The sequence below is a fragment of the Somniosus microcephalus genome, unplaced genomic scaffold, assembly GCF_052327205.1.
Source record: "Somniosus microcephalus isolate GS21.2 unplaced genomic scaffold, FLI_Smic_1.0 unresolved_chr4, whole genome shotgun sequence".
Taxonomy (NCBI): domain Eukaryota; kingdom Metazoa; phylum Chordata; class Chondrichthyes; order Squaliformes; family Somniosidae; genus Somniosus; species Somniosus microcephalus.
This window is the reverse complement of record NW_028225182.1, coordinates 7,996,270-8,009,598: the sequence shown is the minus strand read 5'-3', so window position 1 is coordinate 8,009,598 and position 13,329 is coordinate 7,996,270. Positions and strand designations below refer to the sequence as shown.

The 13,329-nt window shown below is 48.5% G+C and overlaps 2 non-coding genes across 2 annotated transcripts; both read right to left on the bottom strand.

Moving 5' to 3' along the window:
• Positions 1–203: 203 nt before the first annotated feature.
• trnaq-uug (transfer RNA glutamine (anticodon UUG)) lies at positions 204–275 on the bottom strand. Its single transcript has one exon. It is a non-coding gene; the product is annotated as a tRNA-Gln (tRNA).
• Positions 276–880: 605 nt separating this feature from the next.
• trnaq-cug (transfer RNA glutamine (anticodon CUG)) lies at positions 881–952 on the bottom strand. Its single transcript has one exon. It is a non-coding gene; the product is annotated as a tRNA-Gln (tRNA).
• Between the last annotated feature and the right edge of the window lie 12,377 nt (positions 953–13,329).

Here is a 13,329-nt window from a genome sequence, read left to right as displayed (position 1 = left end):
GTCAAACGAAGCCCTGGACAACACATATCTTTCTCCCCCTCTTATTTGGAACTGGGAATGAGAGGTTGAGCCTATCATCTGATGTCGAGAACAATAAATCAACCGTCATTGATTCAGGCAGCAAACAGTCCCGTAACCGTGGTTGGTATGCAGATACCAAGCTTGTATGTCCCAAATTTCAGCAGCTGGGACAAAAAGAATTCAGGTTCCACCGAGATTTGAACTCGCATCGCTGGATTCAAAGTCCAGAGTGCTCACCATTACACCATGGAACCTTTGCTGAACAGTCCCTTGATTCTTTTCTCAAAATCAACAACATTACCATCTCCACCATTATACTTTGTCTCGGCCTGGTCTCATCCTTAACGTCAGCTTGCCCACTTGCCCCTCTGCTAAGCTTCGGTTCTGAGCAAATCACACAGCTGCCTTGATGGCTATCGGTTCACAAATCTCAGCTTCTTTTTCACACTGCTCATGGCAGATTGCATTGCAGTCCTGCCAGGTAAAATGAGTATAATCTTTGCAAGGCACTGCTGCACGAAAGATAAGCAATTGTTAACTTTTTTCGAGAATACGAAGTGCAATGCCTACGTTTCAAGAAGCACTGCTTTCAATTTCAGCAAGTATGCCAGCCGAATGCAGCTTGGAAAGGAAATGTTGAGCATTCTGCTGTGCAGTCAAACGAAGCACTGGACAACACACATCTTTCTCCTCCTCTTATTTGGAACTGGGAATGAGAGGTTGAGCCTGTCATCTGATGTCGAGAACAATAAATCAACCGTCATTGACCCAGGCAGCAAACGGTCCCATAACCGTGGTTGTTTTGAATATGCCAAGCTTGTATGTCCCAAATTTCCAGCAGCTGGGACAACAAGAATTCAGGTTCCACCGAGATTTAAACTCGGATCGCTGGATTCAGAGTCCAGAGTGCTTACCATTACACCATGGAACCTTTGCTGAACAGTTCTTTAGATTCTTTTCTCAAAATCAACAACATTACCATCTCCACCATTATACTTTGTCTCGGCCTGGTCTCATCCTTAACTTCAGCTTGCCCACTTGCCCCTCTGCTCAGCTTCGGTTCTGAGCAAATCGCACAGCTGCCTTGATGGCTATCGGTTCACAAATCTCAGCTTCTTTTTCACACTGCTCATGGCATCTTGTATTGCAGTCCTGCCAGGTAAAATGTGAATAATCTTTGCAAGGCACTGCTGCACGATAGATAAGCAATTGTTAACTTTTTTCGAGGAATACGAAGTGCAATGCCTACGTTTCAAGAAGCACTGCTTTCAATTTCAGCAAGTATGCGAGCAGAATGCAGCTTGCAAAGAAAATTTTGAGCATTCTGCTGTGCAGTCAAACGAAGCACTGGACAACACACATCTTTCTCCCCCTCTTATTTGGAACTGGGAATGAGAGGTTGAGCCTATCATCTGATGTCAAGAACAATAAATCAACCGTCATTGATTCAGGCAGCAAATGGTCCCGGAACCGTGGTTGGTATGTGTGGTAAACCACTGTTATAGTTATCACTGTATATTGTTCTCACTGTTCTCACTGTCACATCACTACACGAGGTCGCCTCTTGTCGCACTGTTATACCTGGGCTGACCACCTCCGACTCCGCCCATTACCTGCCCAGGTATAAAGGTAGCTGACTGGCTAGTATTCCTCCCTGTTGGATCGGATCACCCACGAGGGTGGGCTCTGTTATTTAGCCAATAAAAACCTTCAGTTACGTTCTTAACTCGTCGCCTTTTATTGGACTAATTGATAGGCATATCAATTTTATTGACTAAATTTTAAAGATGTCTGATAATGAACAGCAACAGCAAGGAGCTCACCCAGCAGCACAGCAACAGCAGCCTCCAGACAACGGGCCACACCAGCCGGCTTGGCTGCAAGCCTTGAAACCACCATACCTGGATCTAAACCCACAGGCACCAAACGCAGCCCTCAACTTCAAACACTGGCTGGACTGCTTCGAATCCTACCTGGAAGAATCCGGCGCCCCGCAGAGATCCAAACTAAGACTTCTGAACGCCCAAGCGAGCCCGAGAGTATACGCACTCATACAGGACACGACTACGTACGAGGCCGCTATCAACCTACTGAAACAGCAGTACCGCAGCCCGGTAAATTACATGTACACCAGGCACCTCCTAAGATCCCGCCCGCAACAGCCAGGAGAGTCTGTAGCTGAATTTTTACGGGCGCTAAGAGCACTCGGCAGGAACTGTGACTTTAAAGCGGTGACGGCTGTTGAAAATACGGAAGATAATATCCGCGATGCCTTTGTGAAAGGCCTACGGTCCGACTACTCACGGCAAAGACTGCTTGAAGCTAAAGACCTCGACCTGGACAAAGCTGAAGCCCTCGCTCTCTCCCTGGAGGTGGCCCATCAGGACCAGGAGGCGTTTTCCAGGTACTGCTCGCGACCCTGGGACTCGGGCCCGACCCCTACCGCAATACCCTTCGCAGCGCCGCCCCCGGGACCTACCTCAGCGTCGGCGTCCCGGACCCGACCGGGCCCGCCACCCCCGGTACCGGCTCCGACATCGGGCACCCGCGATCGGGCCGCCGGCTGCTTCTTTTGCGGCCAGGAGAAGCACCCGAGGTCGCGCTGCCCAGCCAGGAACTCTACCTGCACAACCTGCAGGAAGAAAGGCCACTTCTCTAAGGCCTGCAGGAGCGGATCTTCAGAGGCCAGCAGTGCCTCATGCGAACTGTGGGGGCGGCCATCTTCTTTCATGGCAACTGAGGCCAGTATCCCCACACGTGAGTCATGGGGGCGGCCATCTTTGATCAAGGCAACCGACCCCAATAGTGCCTCATGTGAGTTATGGGGGCAGCCATCTTCTCCGCCATTTTGTCCTACCTCGTGGGAGACGCCATTATACCCACCACGCCCGACTGCCACCGGGCCCCCGGACCCGACGACCGCCTCGCCCGCAGACGACAACGACTCACTTACCTACACGCTAGCCTCCGTCACTCTGGATCAAGCCCGCCCACACCACCTGTCCAAGTCGATGATGGACATCAAAGTAAACGGCCACGCCACGACCTGCCTGTTCGACAGCGGAAGCACGGAGAGCTTCATCCACCCAGACACGGTGAGCCACTACTCCCTCCCTGTCCTGCCAACGCGCAACCGAATCTCGATGGCATCGAGGTCCCACGCCACGGACATTAGCGGCTACTGTGCTGTGACCTTGTCGGTTAAGGGTACAGAGTATAAAAACTTTAAACTCCTCGTCCTCCCCCAGCTCTGCGCTGCCGTCCTACTAGGGCTGGACTTCCAATCCCACCTCCAAAGTGTAACCCTAGCATACGGTGGACCCCTCCCCCCACTCACAGTCGACAACCAGCGAAGGTTAAACCGCCCACCGCGTAACACCTGCAGCCTATCCACCCTCAAGGTGCCGCCACCTTCCCTGTTCGCTAACCTCACCCCCGACTGCAAACCCGTCGCTACCAAGAGCAGGCGGTACAGCGCTGGGGACAGAGCTTTCATTAGCTCTGAGGTGCAGCGTCTCCTGAAGGAGGGCATCATCGAGGGGAGCAACAGCCCCTGGCGTGCCCAGGTCGTGTTCGTTAAGACCGGCGATAAAAATCGCCTGGTCATCGACTACAGCCAGACCATAAACAGATACACCCAGTTGGACGCATACCCCCTTCCCCGCATATCTGACATGGTCAATCAGATTGCACAATACCGCGTATTCTCGACCATCGACCTTAAGTCGGCCTACCACCAACTCCCTATCCACCCCGAGGACCGCCAGTACACCGCCTTCGAGGCGAATGGGCGCCTATACCACTTCCTTAGGGTCCCCTTCGGTGTCACCAACGCGGTCTCGGTCTTCCAAAGGGAGATGGACCGGATGGTTGACCAGAACGGACTGCAGGCCACATTCCCCTACCTAGATAACGTCACCATCTGCGGCCGCGACCGGCAGGACCACGACGTGAATCTGGAGAAATTCCTCCGTACGGCCCAACGGCTGAACCTCACCTACAATAAGGAGAAATGCGTGTTTAACACAGCGCGCCTTGCCATCCTTGGCTGTGTAGTAGAGAACGGAGTCATCGGCCCCGACCCCGAAAGAATGCGCCCCCTCATGGAGCTACCCCTCCCCCACTGTCCAAAAGCACTTAGGAGAACCCTGGGGCTTTTCGCCTACTATGCCCAATGGGTACCCAATTATGCGGACAAAGCCAGACCCCTCCTGAAAACCACATCCTTCCCCCTCACGGAAGAGGCGTGCGCGGCCTTCTCCCTCATTAAGGGAGACATAGCCAAGGCCACAATGCACGCAGTGGATGAGTCAATCCCCTTCCAAGTGGAGAGCGATGCATCCGACTTCGCCCTAGCCGCTACCCTTAACCAGGAGGGTAGGCCGGTAGCCTTCTTCTCAAGGACCCTACAGGGCCCCGAGACCCGACACTCGTCGGTCGAGAAGGAAGCCCAGGCAATTGTGGAGGCAGTACGGCGCTGGAGGCACTACTTGGCAGGCAAACGATTTACCCTCCTCACCGACCAACGCTCGGTTGCCTTCATGTTTAATAACAAGCTGAGGGGCAAGATCAAGAACGACAAAATCTTGAGGTGGAGAATCGAGCTTTCCACCTATGATTATGAGATCTTGTACCGGCCCGGTAAACTGAACGACCCCCCTGATGCTCTTTCACGCATTACATGCGCCAGCGCGCAAAGTGATAGACTTCAGACCCTCCACAATGACCTCTGCCACCCCGGAGTCACCAGACTCTACCATTTCATTAAGGCCCGCAACCTGCCATACTCCATCGAGGAGGTCAGGACCATGACCAGGAACTGCCAGATCTGTGCTGAGTGCAAACCGCACTTCTATAAGCCGGACAGAGCAAGCCTGATCAAGGCCACCCGCCCCTTCGAGCGTCTGAGCATCGACTTCAAGGGGCCCCTACCGTCATCCGACCGTAATGTGTACTTCCTCAACATCGTTGATGAGTACTCCCGTTTCCCCTTTGCCTTCCCCTGCCCAGACATGACCAGTAACACGGTCATTAAATGCCTGAACAAACTCTTCGCCTTGTTCGGGTTCCCGAACTATATACATAGTGACCGGGGCGCCTCCTTCATGAGCGAGGAACTCCGTCAGTTCCTATTGGAGAGGGGTATTGCAGCAAGCAGGACCACCAGCTACAACCCCCGAGGGAACGGCCAGGTGGAAAGAGAGAACGCGACGGTATGGAAGGCCACCCTCTTAGCCTTAAAGTCTAAGGGCCTCCCAACCTCCCGCTGGCAAGAGGTCCTCCCGATTGCGCTGCACTCCATCCGGTCACTACTTTGCACTGCCATTAACACCACCCCCCATGCCCGAATGTTTGTCTTCCCCAGGAAGTCGACTACGGGAACCACCCTACCAACCTGGCTGACCTCTCCGGGACCCGTCTTGCTGCGAAAGCACGTGAGGGCCCATAAAACGGACCCCCTGGTCGAGAAGGTGAACCTCCTGCACGCCAACCCCCAGTACGCCTATGTGGCTTACCCAGACGGACGGGAGGACACTGTCTCCTTACGAGACCTCGCACCCTCACCCCCCCCTCCCAACCCCCCGAGTCCAGCCGAGGTAGACGGCATGCCGGAACCCCACGAGCCTTTGCCGACTACGCAGACACCAGCTTTAACACCGGATAATGTAACACCGCCGCTGCGACGATCGGAGAGGCTAACGAAGCCTCCGGACAGACTGACATACCAGAGCTGGTAATACACTTCACCCCGCCGGACTCTAATCTAAACAAGGGGTGAATGTGGTAAACCACTGTTATAGTTATCACTGTATATTGTTCTCACTGTTCTCACTGTCACATCACTACACGAGGTCGCCTCTTGTCGCACTGTTATACCTGGGCTGACCACCTCCGACTCCGCCCATTACCTGCCCAGGTATAAAGGTAGCTGACTGGCTAGTATTCCTCCCTGTTGGATCGGATCACCCACGAGGGTGGGCTCTGTTATTTAGCCAATAAAAACCTTCAGTTACGTTCTTAACTCGTCGCCTTTTATTGGACTAATTGATAGGCATATCAGTATGCAGATACCAAGCTTGTATGTCCCAAATTTCCAGCAGCTGGGACAACAAGAATTCAGGTTTCACCGAGATTTGAACTCGGATCGCTGGATTAAAATCCAGAGTGCTCACCATTACACCATGGAACCTTTGCTGATAAATTTATTGGAATCTTTTCTTAAAATCAACAACATTACCGTCTCCACCATTACACTTTGTCTCGGCCAGGTCTCATCCTTAACTTCAGCTTGCCCACTTGCCCCTCTGCTCAGCCTCGGTTCTGAGTAAATCACACAGCTGCCTTGATGGCTATCGGTTCACAAATCTCAGCTTCTTTTTCACACTGCTCATAGCATCTTGTATTGCAGTCCTGCCAGGTAAAATGTGAATAATCTTTGCAAGGCACTGCTGCACGATAGATAAGCAATTGTTAACTTTTTTCGAGAATACGAAGTGCAATGTCTACGTTTCAAGAAGCACTGCTTTCAATTTCAACAAGTATGCCAGCCGAATGCAGCTTGGAAAGGAAATGTTGAGCATTCTGCTGTGCAGTCAAACGAAGCACTGGACAACACACATCTTTCTCCTCCTCTTATTTGGAACTGGGAATAAGAGGTTGAGCCTATCATCTCGATGTCGAGAACAAAAAACCAACCGTCGTTGATCCAGGCAGCAAACGGTCCCGTAACCGTGGTTGTTATGAAGATGCCAAGCTTGTGTGTCCCAAATTTCAGCAGCTGGGACAACAAGAATTCTAGTTCCACCGAGATTTGAACTCGGATCGCAGGATTCAGAGCCCAGAGTGCTTACCATTACACCATGGAACCTTCGCTGAACAGTCCGTAGATTCTTTTTCAAAATCAACAACATTACCATCTCCACCATTACACATTGTCTCGGACTGGTCTCATCCTTAACTTCAGCTTGCCCACTTGCCCCTCTGCTAAGCTTCGGTTCTGAGCAAATCACACAGCTGCCTTGATGGCTATCGGTTCACAAATCTCAGCTTCTTTTTCACACTGCTCATGGCAGATTGTTTTGCAGTCCTGCCAGGTAAAATGAGTATAATCTTTGCAAGGCACTGCTGCACGAAAGATGAGCAATTGTTAACATCTTTCGAGAATATGAAGTGCAATGCCTCCGTTTCAAGAAGCACTGCTTTCAATTTCAGAAAGTATGCCATCCGAATGCAGCTTGCAAAGAAAATGTTGAGCATTCTGCTGTGCAGTCAAACGAAGCCCTGGACAACACATATCTTTCTCCCCCTCTTATTTGGAACTGGGAATGAGAGGTTGAGCCTATCATCTGATGTCGAGAACAATAAATCAACTGTCATTGATTCAGGCAGCAAACGGTCCCGTAACCGTGGTTGGTATGCAGATACCAAGCTTGTATGTCCCAAATTTCAGCCGCTGGGACAACAAGAATTCAGTTTCCACCGAGATTTGAACCAGGATTGCTGGATTCAGAGCCCAGAGTTCTTACCATTACACCATGGAACCTTCACTGAACAGTCCCTAGATTCTTTTTCAAAATCAACAGCATTACCATCTCCACCATTATACATTGTCTCGGACTGGTCTCATCCTTAACTTCAGCTTGCCCACTTGCCCCTCTGCTAAGCTTCGGTTCTGAGCAAATCACACAGCTGCCTTGATGGCTATCGGTTCACAAATCTCAGCTTCTTTTTCACACTGCTCATGGCAGATTGCATTGCAGTCCTGCCAGGTAAAATGTGAATAATCTTTGCAAGGCACTGCTGCACGATAGATAAGCAATTGTTAACTTTTTTCGAGATACGAAGTGCAATGTCTACGTTTCAAGAAGCACTGCTTTCAATTTCAACAAGTATGCCAGCCGAATGCAGCTTGCAAAGAAAATGTTGAGCATTCTGCTGTGCAGTCAAACGAAGCACTGGACAACACACATCTTTCTCCCCCTCTTATTTGGAACTGGGAATAAGATGTCGAGCCTATCATCTGATGTCGAGCACAAAAAATCAACCGCCATTGATCCAGGCAGCAAACGGTCCAGTAACAGTGATTGTTATGAAGATGCCAAGCTTGTATGTCCCAAATTTTCAGCAGCTGGCACAACACGAATTCAGGTTCCAACGAGATTTGAATTCGGCTTGGTGGATTCAGAGTCCAGAGTGCTCACCATTACACCATGTAACCGTTGCTGAAGATTTCATTTGATTCTTTCCTCAAAATCAACAACATTACCATCTCCACCATTATACTTTGTCTCGGCCAGGCCTCATCCTTCACTTCAGCTTGCCCACTTGCCCCTCTGCTAAGCCTCGGTTCTGAGTAAATCACACAGCTGCCTTGATGGCTATCGGTTCACAAATCTCTGTTTCTTTTTCACACTGCTCATAGCATCTTGTATTGCAGTCCTGCCAGGTAAAATGTGAATAATCTTTGCAAGGCACTGCTGCACGATAGATAAGCAATTGTTAACTTTTTTCGAGAATACGAAGTGCAATGTCTACGTTTCAAGAAGCACTGCTTTCAATTATCAACAAGTATGCCAGCCGAATGCAGCTTGCAAAGAAAATGTTGAGCAATCTGCTGTGCAGTCAAACTAAGCACTGGACAACACACATCTTTCTCCCCCGCTTATTTGGAACTGGGAATGAGAGGTTGAGCCTATCATCTGATGTCCAGAACAATAAACCAACCGTCATTGATCCAGGCAGCAAACGGGCCCATAACCATGGTTGTTATGAAGATGCCAAGTTTGCATGTCCCAAATTTCCAGCAGCTGGGACAACAAGAATTCAGGTTCCACCGAGATTTGAATTTGGATCACTGGATTCAGAGCCCAGAGTGCTTACCATTACACCATGGAACCTTTGCTCAACAGTGCCCTAGATTCTTTTCTCAAAATCAACAACATTACCATCTCCACCATTCTACTTTGTCTCGGCCTGGTCTCTTCCTTAACTTTAGCTTGCCCCTCTGCTAAGCTTCGGTTCTGAGCAAATCACACAGCTGCCCTGATGGCTATCGGTTCACAAATCTCAGCTTCTTTTTCACACAGCTCATGGCAGATTGCATTGCAGCCCTGCCAGGTAAAATGAGTATAATCTTTGCAAGGCACAGCTGCACGAAAGGTAAGCAATTGTTAACTTTTTTCGAAGAATACGAAGTGCAATGCCTACTTTTCAAGAAGCACTGCTTTCAATTTCAGCAAGTATGCCAGCCGAATGCAGCTTGCTAAGAAAATGTTGAGCATTCTGCTGTGCAGTCAAACGAAGCACTGGACAGCACACATCTTTCTCCCCCTCTTATTTGGAACTGGGAATGAGAGGTTGAGCTGATCATCTGATGTCGAGAGCAATAAATCAACCTTCATTGATTCATGCAGCAAACGGTCCCGTAATCTTGGTTGGTATGCAGATACCAAGCTTGTGTGTCCCAAATTTCAGCAGCTGGGACAACAATAATTCAGGTTACACCGAGATTTGAACTCGGATTGCTGGATTCAGAGCCCAGAGTGCTTACCATTACACCATGGAACCTTTGCTAATAAATTTATTTGAATCTTTTCTTAAAATCAACAACATTACCGTCTCCACCATTATACTTTGTCTCGGCCAGGTCTCATCCTTCACTTCAGCTTGCCCACTTGCCCCTCTGCTAAGCCTCGGTTCTGAGTAAATCACACAGCTGCCTTGATGGCTATCGGTTCACAAATCTCTGTTTCTTTTTCACACTGCTCATAGCATCTTGTATTGCAGTCCTGCCAGGTAAAATGTGAATAATCTTTGCAAGGCACTGCTGCACGATAGATAAGCAATTGTTAACTTTTTTCGAGAATACGAAGTGCAATGTCTACGTTTCAAGAAGCACTGCTTTCAATTATCAACAAGTATGCCAGCCGAATGCAGCTTGCAAAGAAAATGTTGAGCATTCTGCTGTGCAGTCAAACTAAGCACTGGACAACACACATCTTTCTCCCCCTCTTATTTGGAACTGGGAATGAGAGGTTGAGCCTATCATCTGATGTCCAGAACAATAAATCAACCGTCATCGATTCAGGCAGCAAACGGTCCTGTCACCGTGGTTGGTATGCAGATGCCAATCTTGTATGTCCCAAATTTCCAGCAGCTGGGACAACAATAATTCAGGTTCCACCGAGATTTGAACTCGGATCGCTGGATTCAGAGTCCAGAGTGCTTACCATTACAACATGTAACCTTTGCTGAACAGTTCATTAGATTCTTTTCTCAAAATCAACAACATTACCATCTCCACCATTATACTTTGTCTCGGCCTGGTCTCATCCTTAACGTCAGCTTCCCCACTTGCCCCTCTGCTAAGCTTCGGTTCTGAGCAAATCACACAGCTGCCTTGATGGCTGTCGGTTCACGAATCTCAGCTTCTTTTTCACACTGCTCATGGCAGATTGCATTGCAGCCCTGCCAGGTAAAATGAGTATAATCTTTGCAAGGCGCAGCTGCACGAAAGATAAGCAATTGTTAACTTTTTTCGAGAATACGAAGTGCAATGCCTACGTTTCAAAAGCACTGCTTTCAATTTCAGCAAGTATGCCAGCCGAATGCAGCTTGCAAAGAAAATGTTGAGCATTCTGCTGTGCAGTCAAACGAAGCCCTGGACAACACATATCTTTATCCCCCTCTTATTTGGAACTGGGAATGAGAGGTTGAGCCTATCATCTGATGTCGAGAACAATAAATCAACCATCATTGATTCAGGCAGCAAACAGTCCCGTAACCGTGGTTGGTATGCAGATACCAAGCTTGTATGTCCCAAATTTCAGCAGCTGGGACTAAAAGAATTCAGGTTCCACCCAGATTTGAACTCGCATCGCTGGATTCCATGTCCAGAGTGCTCACCATTACACCATGGATCCTTTGCTGAACAATCCCTTGATTCTTTTCTCAAAATCAACAACATTACCATCTCCACCATTATACTTTGTCTCGGCCTGGTCTCATCCTTAACGTCAGCTTGCCCACTTGCCCCTCTGCTAAGCTTCGGTTCTGAGCAAATCACACAGCTGCCTTGATGGCTATCAGTTCACAAATCTCAGCTTCTTTTTCACACTGCTCATGGCAGATTGGATTGCAGTCCTGCCAGGTAAAATGAGTATAATCTTTGCAAGGCACTGCTGCACGAAAGATAAGCAATTGTTAACTTTTTTCGAGAATACGAAGTGCAATGCCTACGTTTCAAGAAGCACTGCTTTCAATTTCAGCAAGTATGCCAGCCGAATGCAGCTTGGAAAGGAAATGTTGAGCATTCTGCTGTGCAGTCAAACGAAGCACTGGACAACACACATCTTTCTCCTCCTCTTATTTGGAACTGGGAATGAGAGGTTGAGCCTGTCATCTGATGTCGAGAACAATAAATCAACCATCATTGATTCAGGCAGCAAACAGTCCCGTAACCGTGGTTGGTATGCAGATACCAAGCTTGTATGTCCCAAATTTCAGCAGCTGGGACTAAAAGAATTCAGGTTCCACCCAGATTTGAACTCGCATCGCTGGATTCAAAGTCCAGAGTGCTCACCATTACACCATGGAACCTTCGCTGAACAGTCCCTTAGATTCTTTTCTCAAAATCAACAACATTACCATCTCCACCATTGTACTTTGTCTCGGCCTGGTCTCATCCTCAACGTCAGCTTGCCCACTTGCCCCTCTGCTAAGCTTCGGTTCTGAGCAAATCACACAGCTGCCTTGATGGCTATCGGTTCACGAATCTCAGCTTCTTTTTCACACTGCTCATGGCAGATTGCATTGCAGCCCTGCCAGGTAAAATGAGTATAATCTTTGCAAGGCACAGCTGCACGAAAGATAAGCAATTGTTAACCTTTTTCGAGAATACGAAGTGCAATGCCTACGTTTCAAAAGCACTGCTTTCAATTTCAGCAAGTATGCCAGCCGAATGCAGCTTGCAAAGAAAATGTTGAGCATTCTGCTGTGCAGTCAAACGAAGCACTGGACAACGCACATCTTTCTCCCCCGCTTATTTGGAACTGGGAATAAGAGGTTGAGCCTATCATCTGATGTCCAGAACAATAAACCAACCGTCATTGATCCAGGCAGCAAACGGGCCCATAACCATGGTTGTTATGAAGATGCCAAGTTTGCATGTCCCAAATTTCCAGCAGCTGGGACAACAAGAATTCAGGTTCCACCGAGATTTGAACTTGGATCACTGGATTCAGAGCCCAGAGTGCTTACCATTACACCATGGAACCTTTGCTCAACAATGCCCTAGATTCTTTTCTCAAAATCAACAACATTACCATCTCCACCATTCTACTTTGTCTCGGCCTGGTCTCTTCCTTAACTTCAGCTTGCCCTTCTGCTAAGCTTCGGTTCTGAGCAAATCACACAGCTGCCCTGATGGCTATTGGTTCACAAATCTCAGCTTCTTTTTCACACTGCTCATGGCAGATTGCATTGCAGCCCTGCCAGGTAAAATGAGTATAATCTTTGCAAGGCACAGCTGCACGAAAGGTAAGCAATTGTTAACTTTTTTCGAAGAATACGAAGTGCAATGCCTACTTTTCAAGAAGCACTGCTTTCAATTTCAGCAAGTATGCCAGCCGAATGCAGCTTGCTAAGAAAATGTTGAGCATTCTGCTCTGCAGTCAAACGAAGCACTGGACAGCACACATCTTTCTCCCCCTCTTATTTGGAACTGGGAATGAGAGGTTGAGCCTGTCATCTGATGTCGAGAACAATAAATCAACCTTCATTGATTCAGGCAGCAAACAGTCCCGTAATCTTGGTTGGTATGCAGATGCCAAGCTTGTGTGTCCCAAATTTCAGCAGCTGGGACAACAATAATTCAGGTTCCACCGAGATTTGAACTCGGATCGCTGGATTCAGAGCCCAAAGTGCTTACCATTACACCATGGAACCTTTGCTAATAAATTTATTTGAATCTTTTCTTAAAATCAACAACATTACCGTCTCCACCATTATACTTTGTCTCGGCCAGGTCTCATCCTTCACTTCAGATTGCCCACTTGCCCCTCTGCTAAGCCTCGGTTCTGAGTAAATCACACAGCTGCCTTGATGGCTATCGGTTCACAAATCTCTGTTTCTTTTTCACACTGCTCATAGCATCTTGTATTGCAGTCCTGCCAGGTAAAATGTGAATAATCTTTGCAAGGCACTGCTGCACGATAGATAAGCAATTGTTAACTTTTTTCGAGAATACGAAGTGCAATGTCTACGTTTCAAGAAGCACTGCTTTCAATTATCAACAAGTATGCCAGCCGA